At 43.4% G+C, this 25,174-nt stretch overlaps 1 long non-coding RNA gene across 2 annotated transcripts; it reads left to right on the forward strand.

Moving 5' to 3' along the window:
* The first annotated feature begins 384 nt into the window (after positions 1–384).
* LOC147577018 (uncharacterized) lies at positions 385–23,810 on the forward strand. 2 transcript variants are annotated; one of them, XR_015240611.1, is made up of 3 exons: positions 385–570; positions 16,849–16,966; positions 23,642–23,810. It is a non-coding gene; the product is annotated as an uncharacterized LOC147577018 (long non-coding RNA). The 2 variants fall into 2 exon arrangements; XR_015240610.1 differs by lacking the exon at positions 23,642–23,810 and adding an exon at positions 23,580–23,602.
* The last annotated feature ends 1,364 nt before the right edge of the window (positions 23,811–25,174 follow it).

The raw sequence follows: 25,174 nt of genomic DNA on the forward strand, positions 1-25,174 counted from the left end.
GCACCATCTGCTTTTCTGACCCAGGGCACCTCAGAGCAGGAAGGGCTTCGATTGCTCTCAGAGGACTCAGGCCTCTGCTGGTGCCTCAGTACAGAGAGCAGAGCTGCATTTCCAGCAGGTTCTGCCACCCGCCCCAGGGGAGACCTTGGGAGCTTAGCAGCAACTTGGCATCTCCTGAGTCGCCAGAGAGAAGCTGCCTTGTTGAACTGAGTGCTGAGGAGGGGGCGCCGGGTGGCTTCCCTGGTCAAGCTGGTTGCTGAGCTGCACAAGCCTTTGCATTATCTGGGCTGTTCCCGTGTTTCATTCCACCCCTTCCAGGACAGTTTTTGAACAAGACGTATTTTACTAAAGGACTCGTGGATTGCGGGGTCTCACGACATCACCTCATAGATGCAGTCGATGGTTTGCTCCAGATTCAGGTTTGTTTCCAGGAAGAAACCCTAACAGAAATTCAGAAGCATGGGAGCTGCAATCAATTAGGACGTGGATCCATGAAATGCTCGTCTCAGGACCTTCTAGAAGAATGAGCTGGGACCCACGTTCTGAGTCCTGCTGGAACCAGAGACCGAGGTAAGGGCACAAACTGTCCCCACATCATACATGCTTTTTAAAAAATTTCATGGTTATTTTTCCAACCTAGTGAAGTGATTGAAAACTACAGAAAACTTGGTTTGTACCTGTCATTAACCTTATGTTATCTTCTAATTTAAATTACAGTGAGTAAAGGTACAGTGTAATATTAGTTTCAGGTGTACAATATAGAGCAACAATTCCACACGTCGCCCGGTGCTCATCCCGGGTGCACTTCTTAATCCCCATCAGCTGTTTCACCCATTCCCCCACCTCACTGTGGAACTCCTCAGTTTGTTTCCTAGTTAAGAGTCTGTTTGTCACTGTCTCCTCCCCCCCCCCCCGCCTTTGTTTTGTTTTATTGCCATGTGTTCATGAAATCATCAGGTATATGTCTTTCTCTGACAGGCTTATTTCACCCAGCATAACATTCTCTCCCTCTATCCACCTCGTGGCAAATGACAACATTTCATGCTTTTATGGCTAAATAATATTACATTCCATATACTACATCTCAATTTATTCATCATTGATGGATGCTTGGGCAGTTTCCGTAATATGGCTGTTGTAGAAAATGCTTCTGTAAACATCAGGGTGCATGTATCCCTTTGAAGAATTATTTTTGTATTCTTTGTGTAAATACCTCGTAGTGAAATTGCTGGATCGTAATGTAGTTCTGTTTCCAGGTTTTGTTGTTGTTGTTGTTTTTACAAATCTCCATGATGTTTTCCAGAGTGGCTGCACCAGTTTGCATTCCTCCCCACAGTGTAAGAGGTTTCCTCTTTCCCCATATCCTTGGCAACAACTGCTGTTTCATCATTCATTGATTTGAGTCATTCTGACAGATGTGATGTATTATCTCATTGTACTTTTGAATTTAATTTCCCCTAAGATCAGTATTCTTGAGCATCTTTTCATGTGTCTCTTGGCCACGTGTATGTCTTCCTTGGGAAAATGTCTATTCGTGTCTTCTACCCATTTTTAATCGGATTTCTCATTTTTTGTGTGCTGTATAACTTTATATATTTTGGACACTAACCCTTTATCAGATGTCGTTTGCAAATATCATTCTGTAGGTGTTTTAGTTTTGTTGATTATTTCCTTGGTGATGGAAGCTTTTTATTTTTACGATGTCCCATTATTTTTGCTCGTGTTTCCCTTACCTCAGGAGATATATCTACAAAGACATTTGTACAGGCAATGTCAAATAAGATACTGCCTGTGTTAATTATCCTCTGGGATTTTTATGGTTTCAGGTTTCACACATAGGTCTTTATCCATGTTGGATTTATTTTTGTGTATGTTTTAAGAAAGTGGTCCATTGTTGTTTTGTTTTGTTTTGTTTTGCAGGTTGCTGTCCAGTTTTTCCAAAACCATATGTTGAGGAGACTTTAAGTTTATGTATTTATTTTGAGAGAGAGAGCATGAAAAACAGGAGCAGAGAGAAATGGAGAGAGAGAATCCCATGCATGCTCTGCACTGCCCTGGATCATGACGTGAGCTGAATTCACAATCACACGCTTTCGTGACTGAGCCACCCATGTGTCCCAAGACTATCTATTTTTCCCATTGGCTATTCTTTCCTGCTTTGTTGAGAATTAATTGACCATATAGGTGTCTGTTCATTTCTGGGTTTCCATTCTATTCATCTATGCCTCTGTGTTTTGTTGTTGTTGTTGTTGTTGTTGTTGTTTTGCCAGTACCATACTGTTCTGATCAGTACTGCTTTGTAATATAACCTAATGTCTGGAATTGTGATGTCTCCAGCTTTGCTTTTCTTCTTCAAGTTTTTTTTGGCAGTTTGGGGACTTTTGTCATTCCATACATTTTGAGATTATTTGTTCCAGGTCTGTGACAAATGTTTTTGTTAGTGTGATAGGGATTTCATTACATGTGTAGATTGTTTTGAGGAGTATAGACATTGTAACAATATTTTGTTTTTGCCATCCATGAACATGAAATGTATTTCCATTTCTTTGTGTTCTCTTCCATTTCTTTCATCAGTGTTTCATAGCCTTGAGAGTACAGGTCTTTCACCTCTTTGGTTAGGTATATTCCTGGTATCTTGTGGTATTTGTGAACCTGTCAATGGGGTTGATCCCTTACTTTCTCTCTGTGTTAATTCATGATTCGTGTACAAAAATGCAATACATCTATGTAGCTTGATTTCTGTATATTGTGACTTGTCGAATTCATATATCAATGCTAGCAATTTTTAAGGTAGTCTTTCATGTTTTTTATAGAGCACATCATGTCAGTTCCAAATAGCAAAAGTGCTACTTCTTCCTTGCCGATTTGGATGCCTCTTATTTCTTTTTGTTGTCTGAGTGCTGTGGCTAGGATTTCCCGTACTATGTGAATAACAGTGGTGATAGGGGTCATCCTTGTCTTGTCCCTGACCTTGGAGGAAAAACTTTCAATTTTTCCCCATTGAGGATGAGATAAGCTGTGGGTTTTTCATAGATGACTTTTATTATGTGCAGGTAGGTTGAGTCTCAATGTACTTTGCTGAGGGTTTTTATCATGAATGGATGTAACATTTTATCAAGTGGTTTTCTTGCATCTGTTGAAAGCATCATATTGTTCTTATCCTTTCTTCTATTACTGTGGTGCATCATGTTGATTGATCTTTGAATGTGGAACCACCCTTGCAGCCCAGGGATATATCTCACTGGATTATGGTAAGTGATTCTATTAATGTATTGTTGACTTTAATTTGAAGGTATGTTAATGAGAAATTCTGCATACATACTCATCAGGCTATTGGTCTGCAGTTTTACTTAAAATTCTTTTAACATTTTTTAAAAATGTTTATTTCTTTCCTTAGATAGAGTACATAAAAGTGAGGGAGGGGCACAGAGATAGGGAGAGAGAGAATCCTGGTCATGCTCCACACTGTCATGGCAGGGCCCAACGTGGGACTCGAACCCATGCACCACAAGATAATGTCCTAATCCAAAATTAAGAGTTGGACAGTAAACCGACTGAGCCACACAGGCGCTGCTGCAGTTTCCGGTTTTAGTGGAGGCTTCAACTGGTTTTGGTGTCAGGGTAATGATGGCCTCATATGATGGATTTGTAAGTTTTCCTTCTTTTTTATTTTTTGTAATAATTCGAGGAGAATACATATTACCTCTTCCTTAAACGCATGGTAGAATTCATCACTGAAGCCATCTAACCCTGAACTCTTGTGTTGGGGGAGATTTTTTAAATTACTGATGTGGTATCTTTCTGTTTTCAGATTTTAGATATCATCCGTTTCAGTTTTGGTAGTTTGTGTGTTTCTAGGAATTTGTTCATTTTTCTCAGAGTGTCCAATTTGTTGCATATAGTTGTTCATAATATTATCTTCTAATTGTATTTTTGTGGTGTTGACTGTTACTTCTCCTTTCTTATTTGTGATTTTATTTATTTGAGTCCTTTCTGTCTTTTTTGTGAAAAGTCTGCCTAGGAGGTTTTCAAGTTGATTACTGCTTTCAAAGAACCAGCGCATGGTTTCATTGATTTGGTCTAGTGTCTTTTTGCTTTGTATATTGCTTATTTCTTCCTTAAACTCAATTATTTCCTTCCTTCTGCTGTTCTTTTTCTCATTCCTTTAGTTGTAAGTTAGGATTGTTTGAGATTTTTCTTGCTCTTTCAGGTAGGCCTGTATTGCTATATACTTCCATCATAGACTGCTTTTGCCGCATTCCAAAGGGTTTTTACCAGTGTATTTTCATTTTCATTTGTTTCAGTGTATTTTCTCATTGATTTCCTGTTTGGCCCATTCATTTCATAGCATGTTATTTAACCTCCCTTTATTTGTTTCCTTTCCTCCTTTGTGTGTGTGTGTGTGTGTGTGTGTGTGGTTAACTTCCTAGCTTTGTGGTCAGAAAAGATGCTTGGTCTGATCTCTGTCTTTGGGCACCTGTTGAGGCCTGATTTGTGACCTAGAATGTGATTACATCTGGAGAATGCCCCATGTACGCTTGAAAAGAATGTGTACTCTGTCATTTTAGCATGGAGTGTTCTGAATATATCTGTTAAATTCATCTGGTCCAGTGTGTCATTCAAAGCCATTGTTTCCTTGTTGATTTTCTGTTTATAGATTGTGTCCATTGATGTGAGTGATGTGTTAAAGTCCTCTACTATTGTTATATTATTATAAATGAGTTCCTTTATGGTTGTTGCTAAATGTTTTATATACTTGGTGATGGCATGTTGGGTGCATCAAAATTTACAATCATTGGATATTCTTGTTTGGCTGTCCCCTTTAGTATGAGATCGTGTCTGTCTTCATCTCATTATAGCTTTATTTATTTATTTATCTTAATTTAATTTGATTTAAGTCTTAGTTGACATACAGTGCATTCTCAGATTCAGGAGTAGAATTCAGTGATTCATCCCTTACATACAACACCCAGTGCTCGTCACAACAAGTGCTCTCTTAATACTCGTCCTCCATCTAGCCCAGCGCTGACCCATCTCCCTCCATCAACCTTCTCTCTTTTTTCTCTAACATTAAGAGACTCATGTGGTTTGTTACCACGCTTCTCTTTTCCTGCCCCCTTCCCTAGTTTTCATGTGTTTCGTTTCTTAAATTCCACATGAGTGAAATCATATATCTGTCTTTCTCTGATTGACATATTTCACTTAGCAAATACATTCGAGCTCCATCCACATCGTTGCAAATGGCAAGATTTCATTCTTCTTGAAGCTGAGTTATATTTCATTGTATATCATATGTATGTATATATGAACATACACATATGTACATATGCATATACATACGTATACACACACACACACACACACACACACACACAGACACCACAACTTCTTTATACCTTCATCAGTTGATGGATACTTGGGCTTTCTCCATAGTTTGGCTACTGTTGATAATTCTGCTATAAATATTGGGTGCATGCAATGTCACTATTAGGTATTTACCAAAAGGGTACCAAAATAGAGTCTCGGTTTTAAAGTTTATTTTGCCTGATATAAGTATTGCTACTGGCTTTCTTTTGACATTATTGGCATGATAAATATTTCTTCATTCCCTCACTTCAAATCTGCAGGTGACTTAAGTCCAAATAAGGCTTTGTAGGCAGCATCTAGATAGACATTGTTTTTTGTTTGTATGTTTGTTTGTTTTGTCCATTCTGATGCCCTATCCAATGTCTTTTGATTGGAGCATTTAGTCCATTTATATTCAGAGTGATTATTGATAGGTATATATTTAGTCCCATTCTACTAGTTGTTTTGTTTCTTGATGTTTTCTCTGATCCTTTCTTGTCTGTAACACTTGTAGTCTTTCATTTCCACTCAAGAGCCCGATGTAAATATTCTTTTCTTTTGACTGCTGGTACATTTTTTACTTATTTTTAATATTTCTTTTTTATAAATTTAAGCCCACGTTAGTTACCTTATAGTGGTTTCAGCAGTAGAATTTAGTGATCCATCAAGTACAAAATATACCCAATACTCATCCCAAGGGCCACCTCTAATGCCCATCACCCATTTAGCCCATACCCTTATTCAGTAACCCTCCAGGAACCCTGAACTTCTTCCCTCTATTTAACAGTCTCTTATCATTTGACTCCCTCTCTATTTGTATCTTATTTTTGCTGTCTTTTCACTATGTTCATCAGTTTTATTCAATTCGACAGATGAGAGAAATCATAGGATGTGTGTCTTTCTCTGACATATTTTGCTTAGCATAATAAAGTCCGGTTCCATCCACGTTGTTGCAAACAGCCAGATTTCATTATTTTTGATCGCCGAGTAATTGTCCATTGTATGAATATACCATATCTTCTTTATCCATTCATCTTTCAGTGGTCATTTGGTCTCTTGGCATAATTTAGCTATTGTTGATAATGCTGCTTTAAACATTGGAGTACATGTGCCACTTCGAGTCAGCGTTAGTGTATTCTTTGGATAAATACCTAGTAGTGCAATTGCTGGGGCCTAGTGTAGTTCTATTTTTTGTTTTGGTGACGAATCTCCATACTATTTTCCAGAGTGGCTACACCACTTTGCATTCCCACCAGCATTGCAAAAGGGTTCCCTTTCCCTGCATCCTTGCCAACATCTGTCATTTCCAGAGATGTTAATTTTAGCCATTCTGACAGGTGTGAGGGGATATCTCATTTTGGTTTTGATTTGTATTTCAGTGATGACGAGTGAGATTGAGCATCTTTTCATGTGTGACCAATCTGGATGTCATCTTTCTTAAAGTGGCTCTTCATGTCTTTTGTCCATTTCTTCACTGGATTATTTGGTTTTTGGGTGTTGAGTGTGATAAGTTCTTTATAGATTTTGGATACTAAACCTTTATCTGATATGTTACCTGCAAATATCTTCTTCCATTCCATTCAGTTGCCTTTTAGTTTGGCTGATTGTGTCTCCTGCTGTGCAGAAGCTTTTTGTCTTCGGACCCAATAGTTCATTTTGGTTTTTATTTCCCTTGCTTCTGGAGACATGACAAGCGAGAAGTTGCTGCGGCCAGGATTAAGGAGGTACATTGCCTGTTATCTCCTCTAGGATTTTGATGGTTCCTGACTTACATTTAGATCTTTCATCCATTTTGAGGTGTGTGTGTGTGTGTGTGTGTGTGTGTGTGTGTGTGTGTGTCTTTTAAGAAGTGTCCAGTTTCATTCTTCACACTGCCCGGTTTTCCTACTACCATTTACTGAAGAGACTCTTTTATTCCATTGGATCTTCTTCCTGTGTTATCAAAGATTACTCACCATAAGTTTGAGGGTATATTTCTGGGTTCTGTATACTGGTCATTGACGTCTGTCTCCGTTTCTGTGCCCGTACCATACTGTCTTGATGAATGCGGCTTTCTAATACACCACAAATCCAAAATAGTTATGTCTCCAGGTTTGTTTTCTTTTTCAACATGACTTTGGCTTTTGGTGTCTTTTCTGGATCCTCACACATTTTAGGGTTGTTAGTTCTTGCTCTGTGAAGAAAATTCATGTTATTTTGATAGGGATTGCATTGAATGTGTCGATTGCTATGTTAGTATTGATATCTTAACAATGTTTGTTCTTCTAATACATGAGCACGGAAAGTTTTCCATTTCTTTGGGATTCTTCAAATTTCTCATAGAAGATTTATGATTTGTGCCTTGTGTCCCCAATGGAAGGGAGTCTGAGCAAGGGTTAGGGTTCGATCCAGGACGTTGCCATGGCCAAAGCAACTCCAGTCTCGTGATCTCCCTCGAGGGCAGAAGTAAGGGACCAGGCGACCCCGAGGGTCAAGTGTTTGATAAGGTTTCAAGATCAGCTTAGGATTCGGTTGAGAGTTCTGATTAGGGGTAGGGTTTGGGTTAGTACTCAGGAGGCTCCAGGTGCTGAACCCACAGCAGGGCAGTGGTCTCCCAAGTGGGCTACATTGAGGGCACAAGGGAGGAGCCGGTCAGGATTAATCTTTGGCTTGCAAGGTCACACAATTCCATGGGCCCTGGTCGGGTAGACCTCAGGAATCCTTTCGGGCAGTTGCAGCTGGGCCTGGGAAACGACATGGTGAGCTTCCAGGTTCCATGCCGAGTGACCCTGCACTGCTTCTGGACCCCATGTGCATGGTGTTCTCAGACTTTGGTATTGGGTACCCATGGGGAGAGTGCCTTACCTAGGGATACGGTTCGGTCCAGGGACGTCGCCAGGGCCCAAGGACCTCCAGTCTCCTGTTCTCCCTGGAGGGCTGAAGTGAGGGACCATGCGACGGGGCGGTCCAAGTATAAGGTCAGGGTTAGAGGTCGGCTTAAGTATCCGTGGAGGGTACCGGTTCAGGGGTTAGGGTTAGGTTTATGTCCAAGGAAGCCACAGGCGCTGAACCCACAGCAGGGCAGTAGTGTCCCTGGATGGCTCAGTTGAGGGCACAGCAGAGGGTGCCGGTCAGGATTAGTCTTTGGCTGCCAAGGCCACGCAAATCTATGGGTCCCTGTTCGGGGAGGCCTCAGGAATCCTCTCTGGCAACTGAAACTGGGCCTGGGAAATGACATGGTGAGCTTACAGGTTCCATGCTGAGTGACCCTGCACCGCCTTGAGCCCCAGGCGCCTGGTGTTGTCACAATTTGGTTGGGTAGGGATGGGGAGAGAGCCTTAGCTAGGGTTAGGGTTCGGTCCAGGGACATTGCCAGGGCCGAAGCGACTCTAGTCTCGTGATCTCCCTCGAGGGATGAAGTGAGGGCCCATGCGATGGGGCATCTCAATGTGGGGTTAGGGTTCAAGGACGTCTTAGGTTTCGTGGGAGGGTTCCAGTTAGGGTTAGGTTTCGGGTTAGGGATAGGTCCCAAGAGGCTCCAGGCACCGAACCCACAGCAGTGCAGTGGTCTCCCCGAAAGGCTGATTTGAGGGCACTAGGAAGGGTGCCAGTCAGCATCAGTCTCTGCCTTCCAAAGCCACACAACTCTAAGGGCCCCTGGTCAGGGAGGACTCAGGAATCCACTCGGGCAGCTGCAGCCGGGCTTGGGAAAAGACATGGTGAGCTTCCTGGTTCCATGCCGAGTGACCCTGCACCGCTGAACAACCCCAGGAGTGTGGTGTTGTCAGACTTTGGGATTGGGTCCCCATGGGGAGAGAGCCGTAGCTACGGTTATGGTTTGGTCCAGTGACGTTGCCAAGGCCGGAGCGACTCCAGTCTCTTGATCTCCCTCGAGGGCTGAAGTGAGGGCCCATGCAATGGGGCGGCTCAAGTGTAGGGTTAGGGTTTGAGGCCAGCTTAGGGTTTGGTGGAAGGGTCCGTTTAAGGGTAGGTTTAGGGTTAGGGTTAGGTCCCAGGAGGCTCCAGGCGCCGAACCCACATCAGTGCAGTGGTCTCCCCGAAGGGCTCAGTTGAGGGCACAAGGGAGGGTGCCGGTCAGGATCAGTCTTTGGCTGCCCAGGCCACACAAGTCAATGGGCCCCTGGTCAGGGAGGCCTCTGGAATCCTCTCGGGCTCCTGCACCCGGCCTATGAAACAACATGGTGAGCTCCCAGGTTCCATGGCGAGTGAGCCTGCACTGCTTATGGACCCCAGGCGCGTGGTGTCGTCAGACTTTGGGATTGGGACCCATGGGGAGAGAGCCTTAGCTAGGGTTAGGGTTCTGTCCAGGTACGTCGCCAGGGACGAAGCTACTCTAGTCTCGTTATCTCCCTGGAGGTCTGAGGTGAGGGCCCATGTGACGGTTCGGTTCAAGTGTAAGGTTAGGTTTCTTGGTCGGCTTACGTTTCGGTGGAGGGTTGCGGTTAGGGGTAGGGTTAGGCTTAGGGTTAGCATTAGGTCCTAGGAGGCTCCAGGCGCCGAATCTGCAGCGGTGCAGAGGTGTGCCCGAAGGGCTGATTTGAGGGTACATGGGAGCGTGCCGTTCAGGATCAGTCTCTGGGTCCAAGGCCACACAACTCAATGGGCCCCTGGTAGGTGTGGCTTTAGGAATCCTCTCGGGCACCTGCTGCCGTGCCTGGAGAACGACATTGTGACCTTCCAGGTTCCATGCCAAGTGACCATGCACTGCTTCTGGGACTCAGGCGCGTGGTGTTATCAGACTTTGTTATTAGGTCCCCACGGTGAGAGGGCTTTCCAAGGACGTCGCCAGAGCTGAAGCAGCTCTAGTCTCATGATCTTCCTCGAGCACTGAGGTGAGGGCCCATGCGACGTTGCGGCTGAAGTCTAGGGTTTGGTTTCGTGGTCGGCTTAGGTTTCGGTGGAGTGTTCTGGTTACGGGTAGGGATAGGGTTAGGGTTTGTTCCTAGGAGGATGTGTTGGTGACCCCTCAGCAGTGCAGTGTACTCCCTGGAGGTTTGAGTTTAGGGCACATGGGAGGGTGTCGCTCAGGATCAATCTTTGGCTTCCAAGACCACAATCTCTCTGGTCCCCTGTTGTGGGAGGCCTCAGGAATCCTCTCGGGCAGCTGTAGCCGGGTTGGGAAACGACATGTTGAGGTTCCAGGTTCCATGCCGAGTTAGCCTGCACCTCTTCTGGACCCTTGGCGCGTGGTGTTGTCAGACTGGGGTATTGGGTCCCCGTGGTTAGCTAGGGTTAGTGTTGGGTCCAGGGACGTCACCAGGACCACTGCAACCCGAGACTCATGATCTCCCTCGAGGTCTGAAGTGAGGGCGTATGCGACAGTGGAGCTCAAGTATAGGGTTATGGTTCGAGGTCGGCTTAGACTTCGGTGGAGGATTCCGTTTAGGGGATGGGTTAGGGTTAGGGTTAGGTCCCAGGAGGCTCCAGGCCTTGAACCCACATCAGTGCAGTGGTCTCCCCGAAGTTCTGAGTTGAGGGCACAGGGAGGGTGCCTGTCAAGATCACTCTTTGGCTTCCAATTTCACACAAATCTATGGCCCCCTGGTAGGGTAAGCCTCAGGAATCCTTTCGGGCAGCTGCAGCTGGGCCTGGGAAGTGACATGGTGAGGTTCCAGGTTCCATTCCGAGTGACCCTTTACCACTTCTGGACCTCAGCCACGTGGTTTTGTGAGAGGTTTATGGTTCGGTCCAGGGAAGTCACCAGGGTCGAAGCGACATCAGTGTTTTGAATTCCATGTAAGGCTGAAATGTGGGCACCTGCTCCAATGTGCATCTGTTGTAGTGTTAGTATGATATACAGGGGTAGGTGTAGGGTGAGTATTCTGGTTACGGTAACCATTTGGTTTAGGGTTAGGTCCTTGGATGCTCCAGGTCGTTACCCCAGAGCAGAGTAGGTGTCTCCCCAAAGGGCTGAGTGGAGTCACCAGGGTGTGTGCCGGTCAGGGTTATTCTATGTGTTCCAAGGCTAGACAAATGTAATTGCCACCCTTGGAGTAGGCTTTAGGAATCCTCTCGTGCCGCTGCCATCGCGCTTTGTAAATGACATGGTGATATTCTAAGTTCCTTGTCGAGTATTTCTTCACTAATTCTGGAACCCATGTGCATGCTGTTATTAGAAAATACACAAATGTATATTTTCTGATGGAATGATATATCCCTTGATATCTTTGCGGTGTTAAAGTGCCCTTCTATGATTGTATGAGTATCAATTCTTTACTTTAGGTTTTCAGTGTTTTGTGTATTGGATGCTCCCAGGTTGAGCACATATATGTTTACAATTGTTGTATCTTTCGTTGGATTATACCTTTTATCATTATAGTGTCCTTCTTTCTCTCTTGTTAGAGTTTTATTTTTAAATCTATTTGTCTGATGTAGGTATGGCTACTGCTGTTTTCTTTTGATAATTTACTTCTATAATTACTCTCTTATAGGTAGAGGATAGATAGGTCCTATATTTCATTCATTCTCTCACCCAGTGCCTTTTATTAAGAGGAGAGAGAGCTCAGGGTTGGGAGTGCGGGGTGGGGGGAATGAGGGAAGATAGATCGAAAGAGAGAGAATGAGAGTGAGGATGAATCTTAAGCAAGTTCCATGCTCAGTGCAGAGCCTAATTGGGGCTCAATCCGATGATCCTGGCATCATAGCGTGATCCAAAATCAAGAGTCGAAATCTCAAGTGATTGAGCCATCCAGGTGCCCCTATCTGTCACCCTGTGCCTTTGATTTGAGCATTTATTCTGTTTCCTTCAAAGTAATTGATAGACATATACTCGTCCTTTTATTACTTGATGATTGTTGTTTCTGAATCTTTCTGATCCTTTCTCCTCTTTCTCCTTTTTAGGGTTTGCTGGGTTTCTTTAGTACCACAGTTGAAATTGCTTGTCTTTATAGTCTGCATATGTATTGGTGGTGTTTGATTTGTGGTGGTTATTAGGTTTGTACCTAACCACTTGTGCATATAGAAGTCTATATTAAGTTGATAGTTGTTTAAGTTTGAACCAGTTCTTTACTGCTCTCCTCTCCTCCCCGTGTTGTAGATATGTAGTGTCATATTTCAAAACCTTTCATATCGCAAATACCTTGGCTGATGTTTTACAGACATACTCATTTTTATTGCTTTTGCGTTTCACACTTTAATACTGTCACTTTAGGTGTTTCTTTTCCACTTAAAGAGTCCCTTTTAACATTTCTTGCAGGGGTGGTTTGTTGGTTGTGAAATCCCTGAGTATTTATTTGGGAACCTCTTGATCTTTCCTTCCATCTGAATGATAGTGTTGTGGATAGACTCTCTTTGGCTGCAGATGTTATCCATTCAGCACCTTTACCATACCGTGCTGTTCACTTACAGTTTCAAAGTTTCTTCTGAAAAACATCCAGTGATAACCTTATGGGGTTTCTCTTGTAGGTAATTGTCATCTTTTGTTTTCCTGCTGTTAAATTTTTTTCTTTATCACGGCGTTTTGCATTTTAATTACTAGATGACTTGATGTGGATCTGCTTCTGTTGAATATTTTGGGGATTCTTTGTGCCTCCTGCTTCTGGATCTGTTTCATTCCCCGCATTAAGGAAGTTTTCATCTGTTGTGTCTTCAAATAAATTTTCTGGTTCCATTTCTCAGAGTTTGGAGGATGAGAAATAGGGCAGGAGAGACCTATTGAAGGTTCTCTGATGAGTCACTGGTCTTGCATTAGTGGGGGATAGATTTGGGACTCAAATGAACAACCTACCTTTAACTTAAAAGAACTAGAAAAAAACAACAATCTGCAATGTCCAATGTTCTCCAAAGGGAGGAAGTAATGCATATGAGAGTGGAAACCAATGAAACTGAGACCATGAAATCAATAGAAAATATGAAGAAGACCAAAAGTGGGTTTTCTGAAGAGTGAAACAAAATTTTCAAGATTATACATAGACTATGCTAAGGCAGAGAGAGGACCCAACTCAAAATAATTATAAATAAAAGTGTAGACATTACACCTGATACCAAAGAAACATTAAGGAGACAAAGAGGCGACCATGGCCAAATTAGATGCCAGCAAACCGCCTCCCTAGAAGAAATGGATAGGTTCTTAGAAACACACAACCTACCAAGACTGTATCAGGAAAAAATAGAAGGTTTGCACAGACCCATTAATGGAAGACTGCATCAATACAAGAAGATAACCAAAGTAAGTAAATGGAAACAGTAATAGAAATTCTCTCAGGGAAGAAAAGCCCAGGACCAGGTAGATTCGCTGGTGAATGTGACCAAACGTTTGTAGAAGAAATAACAGCAGTCCTCTCATTGGTTCAAAAGGAATGAACACCAAAAACTCATTTCATGAGACTGGAATTACCCTGATAGGAAACCAGAAAAGGATACTACCTGAACAGAAGACTATAGGCCAGTATTCCCATGATGAATATAGATGAATAATTCCCAGTGATATACAGGCAAACCAAATTCAGCATCACATAAAAAGGATCATTGACGGTGATGCAGGGTTTTTTCCCTGTAAAGGAAGTATGTTTCAGAAATACAAATCAATAAATGTGACTCCTCACATCCTTGAATGAAAGAAAAATCAACCAGAAACCAGACTCTTAACTATAAATAGCAAACGGAGGATTACTAGAAGGGAGGTGGGCAGGGGGATGGGTTAAATGGGTGATGGGCTAAGGAGGGCGCTAGTAGTGAGGAACACTGGGTGTTGTATGTGATGGATGACTACATTGTATACCTGAAACTAACATTACACTGTATGCTAACCAACTGGAATTGAAATAAAAACTTGAAAAAATAAATACTAAAGAAATACATAAATAAATTTAAAATAAAATAAATACATTTTTAAAAATTTTCTTAATGTTTATTTTTTTTGACAGAGAGAGAGAGAAAGAGAGAGAGAGAGAGATTGAGAAAGACAGGGCATGATCAGGGGAGGGGCAGAGAGAGAGAGTGAGACACAGAATCCGAAGCAGGCTCCAGGCTCTGAGCTGTCAGCACAGAGCCTGATGCGGGGATCGAACCCATAGACCGTGAGATCATGATGTGAATCAAAGTCGGACGCTCAACCAACCGAGCCACCCAGACACCCCATACATTTTAAAAATTAAAAAGAAAACCCTGTGACGATGTCAATAAACACAAAAAAAAGTTCTGAGAAAATTTGGTATCCATTTGTGCTAAAATACTCTTTAAAAATTCCCCATAGAGGGAACATATCTCAACATAAGAAAGGCCATGTATGTGAAGCCCCTATCTAACATCATACTCAATAATGAAATTGTGAAAGATTTTCCTCTGAGATCAGGAACAAGACAAGGATGCCATATATATGTGAAGGGGATTGGGTGATGCAGGCTTCTGGTTATGGAATAATAAATTACAGATGGAAGATATAGCATAGGGAACATTGAGAATGGTACTGGAATAGTGATGCATGGTGACAGATTGTAGCTACAACTGTGTTAGCGTATCAGAATGTATACACTTGTCCAATCACTATGTTGTTCATCTGAAACTAATGTAACACACTGTATCAGCTATTCCCAAATAACATCATTTTTTTTAGTAAGGTAAAGGAATGAAATAAAGTCAGTGTAAAAGAACTTGTTAATATCTAATCAAGAAATGCATTAAAGTTCCAAACTAGAAAGACACCGTATCAAATTCTGTAGCTTTTCCTATACACTAACCAAATTATCTAAGAAGAAAAGAAAACAATCCATTTACAATAGCATCAAAAACAATAAACTTTATAGGAATAAATTTAGCCAAGGAAGTGAAAGATCTCTCTACAGAAAAGTATAACACCCATGTACAGAAATGGAAGAAATTCAATTTGATGAAAGAAACAGGAGAACAGATAAGTCAGTGAAAAGCCATCCCACGTCCATCTTTCAGAGGAATTAATACAGATACAATGTCCATATTACCCATAGCCATCTAGAGATTCAGTGCAATCTTTATCAAGACTCCAATGCAATTTGTATGCAATTAGAAAAACATATCCTAAAATGTACTTGGAATCAAAAAAAGACCCCAAGTAGCCAATGCAAGAAGGATCAAAACAGGAGGCATCACACTTCTTGATTGCAAGCTGAATCCTAACACAAAGATATCAGGTATGTCACTGGCATAAGCACACACACGAGACAATGGAATGGAAATTGAGACCCAAACTAAACCCTTGCATGCACAGTCAACTAGAATTTGACAAGGGAGTCAAGAATACACAATGGAGAAGGGTAGTCTCTTGAATAACTGGGACTGGGAAAATTGGATATTCACGTGTACAAGAATAAAGCTTAGCACCTTATGTTATATCACCCCAAGAATTAACTTGAAATGGATTAAAGATGTAAATGAACAGTACGGAAACAAAATTCTTCCTCATCATTTCAGCTCTTACTATGCCAAGACGGAGCTGTTGAGGTGGTGAAGGGCTGGGTGGAGAGTAGTCCTGGACATAGAAGCCTGTGTGTGTGGAACAGACTTTCTTTAGTAGTCTGGAATTATCCCTCTGATCCTTTAAGACTAGCCACTTCCTTCCCCACATTGCAGACACAGCTAGTACCATGTTGCCAGCAATGCACTGCTTTGTCTCCTCCAACTCTTAGAAATTCTAGGTGGGACCCAGTGGGAAGGGTGGAGTTTAGTGGCACTGATGCTGCCCTGTTGAAACCAGGTGGAGAGGAAAGAGACATGTGTCATTCGGCTTCATTGGGATTCAGGTATGTTAGTGTTGGTGTTGGTGTTGGATTTTTCACCTTTACCCTAACACATCTCAAAAGTTTAATTTCTGTCCTGCAGGTCCACGTGGTTTCCAGGCTGTTTCCTCCTTTCCCAGAAGTGCCCCCCATGTCATACCCCATGGGCTGACCTTTATCACCACCCATGGGCTTTGGGTCATCCCCAGCTTCTCCAAACTGGGGTCCTCTGGGACCTCACCTTCCTCCTCCACCATGTGGAAAGATGATATGACCAGTATGAGTTGACTTATAAAACACGTTTTGTCTTTTACTTGTTATGTGTTTGGAGAAGATGCAGTGATGGCACCACAGGGCTTTCAGGTCAGCCTGAGTGAGGACATTGTAATGTTCTTCAAGTTTCTCAGGACCTGCATGAAATGGGCAGTCATTTCCACATAGTGAGATGGGCAACACGTGTCTCTGATAGAGAAGGAAAGAGGCCTTATACATGCTGACAGACATAGCACTCCCTAGGATGTAGCTTGTACAGAGACCATGTGCTGGGCTCTCTGAGGGATGAAACACACCCCTAACATACTTTCTAGCGAGTTGAGACCTGAGCTGTTCACAGCTGCTTGATTAGTTATAAAAACACCTGAACCAGGGCCCTGTGAACCTTCCTCAAGAGACAGGATCAGAACTCCCTCTTGTCCTCAAGGGTCACCCGAGGCACGTGGAAAACGCTCTGTCCCGGGTAAGGGACCCGAGAGTGTGAATGAGTTGAATATAATGAAACATGTTCAGGATGGTTTGTTTTTCTTCCACACAGTCTATGCAAGTCAGAATCAACCTCCATCTGCCTCCATCCTTTATGAGACCTAAGACGTGATGCAGCTCCCATGGGAAATATCATTTGTGTCTCTACCAAGGATGCAGAGAAAGACAAGGTAAATTCTGTTGCCCGTTTCAGTTGCAATGCTTTCTGGAAACTTTTATCTGGCCTTGTCTGGTTTTCTTTGTCCTCTGGTGTCTTTACTGTTTGATTTATGTGCTCACAAGCCTCCAGACCTCTCCAATGTAACATCGTCATGTTAGCTAGTGCCTCTGGACACCACAAGTGTGTGGAGGCTGAGGACCACGTGGCTCTCACTTAGCGTTTGTGGAAATAACTTGAGGAGGATGACACTTCACTGCACCCTCAAGTCTTCTGGAGCGTCTGACTCCTTCCGCACCTTCTTTACACGGGATTATCGTGATTATTTTCATTTTTTCCTATTTCAGTGTAGGCCATGAATGTGTTCAGAATGTCTGCTATGAGCCTCATGACTGGAGTAGATAAAAACTGTTTCCAACATTATATTGTGTGCTTTGTGCAGTGCTGAGGGTTTTTAGAAAAATTTCAGAATTCATTACTGGTCCTTCTGTGTTGGTAAATGTACAAGAGAGAATTTCTCCAGTTGTCCCCTAGGTGGAAATATTCTGAATTTTCAGAAGTGGCACGTGTAATAAAAAAATGTACGTGGAACTGCAGTCGTGAAGGGAGAGAATCAGTGATTACCTGCAGGCCAATACCTCACAGAGTTCTTCAGTTGTGTTTATATGAGTAGGTTCTCTTGTGTCCCGGGAGCAGTTGTAATTGGTACTTGGTCTCATGATACCTTATGGGAGTTTTGCCCCTGAAATTGAGACATGTTTCTGTTCATTCTTTTATGTAGAATTTCTACCTCCCTTTTACAATGGCACAAAATAGCTCTGCAACTCATATTGTATTTAAAAGCTGAATTACCTGTGAATTAAGATAAACATACTTGAGACCAATGAATATGCACAGGTAAAGTGTTTCCCTCAGAAAACACATTTCCAGACCCCATGCAGGACTCCAGGAATCCCCATCTCCTCAGAGGTCTCTGTGGCCTTGCACAGAAGATGTCTTTTTCAGGGAGGGAAGCAGAGTGAGGACAGGAATGGGATGGCAGGTTGAGCTTTGACCTTGGGGTGGCCATGGATCTCTGTGTGGTTCTGGTCATTTATTTCATTCCTTCATGTTCTGTCTGTTTTCAATGTGCAAATAAAAAGTCTGCAGATCTGGTGGAAGAGGACACCAGAGGGGTCCTGGACACAGACACCTGCCTCTCTGGAATACGTTCCTTTATTAGACTGGCATTACTGCCATCAAGCTTCCAGAATAGGACTCCTTGGCTTTCTGCATTTGTAAACATGTGCAGTGACGTGTGGCGACAGTAGTTTTTCCTTGTGGCATCTGGTAACTTCAGGCTATAGGTGGGACCTCATGGAAGGGTAGAGTTTTCTGACACTGATGCTCTGTTCTACTAGAACCCATGAATGAACAAGGGGTCAGGTGTTGACACCTGCTTCATTGTGTTTCAGCTCCTGCGGGCATTCTGCTTCTGTCTGTCATACCAACACACCTGTCACTTCTTTTCTGTAGGTCCCTATGGATGCAAGAGGACCTCCTTCTTTCCCAGGTCCATCCCCCACAGATACCCTTTATCACTGTTCATGGGCTCTATGGGCTACCTCCAGCTCCTTGGTGTTCTCAGTGACAGGACCCACCACCTCCACCTCGACTATTTGTGAGATGAACTGAGCTGTATGAGTTGACATGTTCAGCATGTTCAGCTTCTATGTTGTTGAGTCTTTGAGAAGACGTAGAGATGGCCTCACATGCTTTGTAATGCAAGGGTGCTGCTGGATGTGGACACTGTTAAGATTCCTCAAGTTTCTCAGGACATACATATGTTGGGCTGTGTCATTTCCATTATTGAGCTGGGCTGCATATATCCTTTATGGAGAAGGAAAGAGTCTTTTCATAGAAAAGCAGGCATATCAGTTCTGCAGATGTGCCCAGTACACAGTCCATGTCCCTGGCTCTGTGAGAGATGAGGCAAACCCTTACCATCAGGGGCTTCAATTGTCCTAATGGGGAGAGAGTGACATGCGTTAAATTACATGGAGATTCTGGTCTACAATAATGGCAGCTCCAGTAATGGGTCCTCAAGTACAAGAGACGGAGACATGAATCTCATGGGAATCAATTGGAGACTGTGCATGAGAAGGGAGAGCTGAGATGGTGCAGAGGGGAGGGTGTTGGACTCAGTGAGATGGAGTTGGAGGCCATTTGTGGAAGGGCCCACAACCTGGGCAGGGAGAGTGAGCGCAGGGTGACATCCACACCGAGCTGCTGTATGGGTTCAAGGAGAGTTCATGCAGGTATCATCTCTGAAATGTCATTGTGGCCAAAGTGCACCTAGTTTATTATCTAAATAAAGACTGTTGTTTCCCTTGGAGGTTCTCCTGAAGGTTCTGGATCCTTGTGAAAGAATGCCCTGGAGATTTGTAGTTTACCTTGGTTCTTATGGGATGCTTGTCTGCTAAGTTTGTGTGCCTCTGTGAGACTAAATGTGATGAAAGGTTGTAGATTAGCTGTGTGGCTTCCTTGGCCTTCAGCCTGAATCAGACTCTTAGCAGGGAAATCAGGGTTGACCAGGAAACGCCCCTGCTGGAATCTTGTCACCGCACCCCTCAACCTACTGTCATGACTCTGAATGAAGGTTTGCATCTCTGAAACTTCCCTCACAATTTCCAGAGGCACTGCCTGTGATCCTGCTGTCTCAGCCCTAATGCCAGCTCTCAGTGGGGCCATCTCATAGCCTCAGCATTGTAATCTGAGAAGCAGGAACAATGTTGGTCTCTGAGGTCAGTGCGATGAAGAGGTGGTTAAGCACATAAGGAATTTGTAAAATGTATGGGATGAGTGGGCATTCACCCTTCTCAGGGTGGAAATGAATGTATCTGCACACAGAAGATCATCAACAGATGTTCATTCAGTTTCATGAAACTAAGGATATAATGCCTGAGGTTGGGAGATTGACAGTTCCTGTTTCAAAAGATACAACAAAGACCCGTGTGTTTTTTCTATTAAAATTCAGGTCCTACTTTACAAAGAAGGAAAATATAAGTATGAGAATGTGTATATTCAGGCATCTATATCTAAGATCTGAGGTAGACACACAAATGCAGCCACACAAATATGTGCTCATCCAAGGCCACAGATGTATTGTAGAAGACAAAATGCATACAAGAGAACAGAAGATCCCTTTGCAATAACTCAAAATCACTTTGACGTAGAGGGCAATCCGTTTGAAATTTGAAGAGGACAGTGAACCATTACAAACCAGCTGTGGTTATTATATATTTAGAGATGGTGTCTAATCTGTCCCTTGGTCTGAATGCTTTCCCTGACCACCCTGTCCACTCCACTTTGTCCTTCCTAATGTCCCCTAATACACTTGTCTCAGTTGTGTTTCTGTGTCAGCGTCTGCTTCCAGGAAAATCAACACTCATTCCCCATCAAGTGTACACTTTGGGGTTCCTGTATATGCAGTTAGCCAACACATAGTATGTACACGATTGGTGGAAGAAGACAGATCATTCTTTGGGGTTGTAATGCCTGGAAGGGACCTATAGTTCCATCTGAGGAGTTGGATACATCCTTTAGGGAGATCTGGTCGTGGTTGTTATATCTGTAGATAGATACTCCTGAGCACATGGCGTGCGTGCTAGTTGATGGGGTTTGTGCTGATGAGGAGGGCAGGTATCTGTCTCCAGGAAAGGGTCTCTTCCAATGGTGAGGAATGGATTCAGGAGACCGGTAAGGAGGCCCTGCATTAACTCAGCTCTTGTGCCCTTGTGCACCTTCCAGCTGCCCCCAATAGCACCAATCCAGGTGGCCTCCAAGGGGGCAAATGGCGCAGCTTTTGTGGTGAGTCACATGATGTCCCACAAAGCTTCCCCTGTTGCCTTATTGAGGGATGAGGAGGGCAGAGCTCCATGGTCTGAGTTAGGTTCCTTCGACACCACCCAGGAGAGTTGGGTGTAAGCATATGGCTCCTTCTACATAGACCAAACTAATCCACTTTGCCCCAGGGACACTGAAACCTGTGAGCCCCTTTTTCCTCCCAGCTTAGGGAAGCAGCCAGCCCTCCAGGAGCTTTTGGGTCATGGCTGGGCCACCAACGGTAAATGTCTGGCTGTCCACATGCTGCCAGCATTGCTCTAGCAAATGTCAACATGAGCAGCTGCTGTACAGGGGATTCTCCTCCATTATGATCAGGGCCTGGGACAAAACAAGACATGAGAGAGGGAGAGACAGGAGTGCCCTGTGCTCCTGGACAGGGCTGCATGCACAGAGCAGATATCCTGAAACCTGGGGAGAGGTGGAGAAAGAGACAGGCAGGGAGAGAGACATTGAATTTGTGATAGGGGAATTGGGCAAGTCCTAGAGAGTGAAAGGAAGAAATAGAGAGAGATGTGGTTAGAGAGAAACAGAGACAAAGAGGAAGTACAAGGAGAAAGTAGAGACCTGGTCCAGGAATGTGGATGGGGTGAGATGGGCCAGGGGAGAGGGGATGTATGAAGTGTCTCTGAGTGCTGGGGTAGAAATGGCAGGTATCATGGGCATCAGTGTTCCATGACTCCAAGACTCCAACATCCCTGGGGCCAAGCTTTGCAGAGGCTATTGCATTTGAAAAGATGGGTATCCCTTATTTTCCCAGAATTGTGGGGGCACAGCCTCATGTTCTGTCATGGAGAGGCATGTCTTGAGGGAGAGTGTGCTGCTCTTTGGCAGGTAAACGCCAGAGCCTGCCCTGTGGGGAGGGGACCCGGACTCCTCTCCCTCATTGTCCCGGGCCCTGTTGGATTTTCCCGGCACTCCTTACCAGCTGGTCTTCCTCATGTTCTGAATCCAGATATCAGGCATTGTGTTGCCCCTAGTTCCGGCAGTCTGGACCTGGCAGAGTTGAACTGCTGATATTATAAAAAAGTATTTGACAAGAAGGTCCATATTCTCCCTCTGGAACTAGTGGTGTGCATCAAGATCGTGGGTTTCTATCCTCCTGTCCACTGCCAAACTGAGGATGCCAGATGGTAGGTGAACCCTTTAAAACACCATAGTCTTCTCTTACATCAAATTCAGACATTTTCTTGTCCCAGCTTTCTTTTAATTTTGAAGAGATGACAATTAGTAATTGAAGGCATAATGGTCCTATAGGAATTTGACCTCTATGACTGATGGACATTATTTCATACATCTGTATCCCTAAAGCACATTTCATTGGAAATATTAGCCAAAGATACATACAGTAAATTCATAACAGATGCATAGCTCCCTGTAAGTTGCATTCTGACCCTGCCACATATGTGTCATCAAAGATATTATTAGTGACTATTCAGATAAGCTCTCAACATCAAGATGGTGATGTTAGAGAATCTGGTATAAATGGAATTTCACAGATTCTAAATTAGGAATGATTTTTTTTTAATTTATAATGTTTCTGTTTTTCTTTTTTGGAGAGAGTCTGAGGGAGGAAGTGGGGAGAGAGCAGGAGACACCGAATCTGGGGCAAGCTCCAGGCTCTGAGCTGTCAGGACAGAACCTGACACAGGGCTCAATCTCATGGACTGCAAGATCATGACCTGAGGGGAAGTCGGATGCCTAACTGACTAAGCCACCCAAGCGCCTCAGGAATGATAGTTTATTGGCAAAAAAAAAAAAGATAAAGATAGCATAAAGGATGTCGACTTTTAATTGAAATATTCTTCACACATTTGTTGTATTAGTTTTAGGCATACATTTTAGTCATTCCATATGTCTATAAATTATGTTGTACTTCAGCACAAGTGTAACTATCCTGTGAAAGCATGCAACAGTATTATTACAGGATTGACCCTATTCCATTGACTGTCCCTTGTATCCCTAGGACTCATTTATTCCATAGCTGGAAGCAGTTATCTCTCTCTCAAAGGTGTCAATTCTTTAACCTAAACACTCTGGTGGTAAACACAATTACTTGCTCAGCATGTGTAAATTGGCGGTCTATTTTTATGTGGACATTGCTTAAAACATTACAAATGATGTCATTATGTTAATAAAATTGGTTTCATTCTTCACTCAAAAGAAAGGAGAAGGAAAAGATTTCTTTGTGTCCCAGTCCCTGTCACTAAGACCCTTCCCAATGTGGAGAACAGGCTGAGTTGCCCAGAGCACCTTCAGTCCCTCAGCTGAGCGACCAGGGCCTTCAACATTGCAGGAATTCCCATGGTAGCCAGCAGAGAGAGCACAAGCACCAGAGACCCGGAGGGGCCGGTTCCTCTGCCTAGGCAGTGATGGCCAGCAGAGGGCGCACCATCGGCTTTTCTGACCCAGGGCACCTCAGAGCAGGAAGGGCTGCTGTTGCTCCCAGACAGGGCCTCTGGCGCTGTCTCAGGACAGAGAGCAGAACTGCGTTTCCAGCGGGTTCTGCCGCTTGCACCAGGGGAGACCTTGCGAGCTTTGCGAGCTTTGCAGCAACTTGGCATCTCCTGAGTCGCCAGAGAGAAGCTGCCTTGTTGCACTGAGTGCTGAGGAGGGGGCACTGGGTGGATTCCCTGGGCAAGCTGGTTGCTGAGCTGCACAGGCCTTTGCATTTTCTGGGCTGTTCCCGTGTGTCATTCCACCCCTTCCAGGACAGTTTTTGAACAAGACGTATTTTACTAAAGGACTTGTGGATTGCGGGGTCCCGCGACATCACCTCATCGATGCAGTCGATAGTTTGTTCCAGATCCAGGCTTGTTTCCGGTAAGAAACCCTGACAGAAATTCAGAAGAATGGGAACTACATTCCATTAGGACGTGAATACACGAAATGTTCTTCTCAGGACCTTCTAGAAGAATGAGCTGGGACCCACTTTCCAAGTCCTGCTGGAACCAGAGACCGAGGTAAGGGCACAAACTGTCCCCCACATCATACATGCTTCTTAAAAAATTTATGGTTATTTTTCCAACCTAGTGAAGTGATTGAAAACTACAGAAAACCTGGTAGGTAGGTGTCTTAACCTTATGTGATCTTTTACTTTAAGTTGCACTTAGTAAACATGCAGTGTAATATTAGTTTCAGGTGTACAATATAGAGCAACACTTCCACGGGTCACCCGGAGCTCATCCCAGGTGCACTTCTTAATCCCCAGCAGCTGTTTCACCCATTCCCCCACCTCACTGTGGAACCCCTCAGTTTGTTTTCTAGTTAAGAGTCTGTTTGTTTGTCACTGTCTCCTCCCCCCCCCCCCCTTTGTTTCGTTTCATTTCCACGTGTTAGTGAAATCATCTGGTATTTGTCTTTCTCTGACAGGCTCTTTTTCACCCAGCATAACATACTGTCGCTCCATCCACCTCGTGCAAAATGACAAGATTTCATGTTTTTACGGCTAAATAATATTACATACCATATACTACATCTCAGTTCATTCATCAGTTGATGGATGCTTGATCAGTTTCCGTAATTTGGCTGTTGTAAAAAACGCTGCTGTAAACATTATGGTGCATGTATCCCTTTGAAGAATTATTTTTGTATTCTTTCTCTAAATCGCTCGTAGTGAAATTGCTGCATCGTAACATAGTTCTATTTCCATTTTTTTTTTTTTTGACGAATCTCCATGATGTTTTCCAGAGTGGCTGCACCAGTTTGCATTCCTTCCCACAATGCAAGAGGGTTTCTCTTTCCCCACATCCTTGACAACACCTGCTGTTTCATCATTCATTGAGCTTAGTCATTCTGACAGATGTGACGTGTTATCTCATTGTACTTTTGGATTGTATTTCCCTGAAGATGAGTAATGCTGAGCATCTTTTCATGTGTCTCTTGGCTATGTTTATGTCTTCCTTGGGAAAATGTCCATTCATGTCATCTGCCCATTTTTAATTGGATTTCTCATTTTGGGGGTGCTGTATAACTTTATATATTTTGCACGGTAACCCTTTATCAGATGTCGTTTACAAATATTCTGTATGTGTTTTAGGTTTGTAGATTATTTCCTTTGTGACAGAAGCTTTTTATTTTAATGAAGTCCCATTATTTTTGTTTGTGTTTCCCTTACCTCAGGAGATATATCTACAAAGATGTTTGTGCAGCCAATGTCAAATAAGATACTGCCTGTGTTAGGTATCCTCTGGGATTTTTATGGTTTCAGGTTTCACACATAGTTCTTTATTCATGTTGGATTTATTTTTGTGTATGTTGTAAGAAAGTGGTCCGTTTGTGTTTTTGTTTTGTTTTGCAGGTTGCTGTCTGGTTTTTCCAAAACGATATGTTGAGGAGA

The sequence above is a fragment of the Puma concolor genome, chromosome D1 (assembly GCF_028749965.1).
Source record: "Puma concolor isolate L17-30 chromosome D1, mPumCon1.1.hap2, whole genome shotgun sequence".
In the NCBI taxonomy this organism is placed as follows: Eukaryota; Metazoa; Chordata; class Mammalia; order Carnivora; family Felidae; genus Puma; species Puma concolor.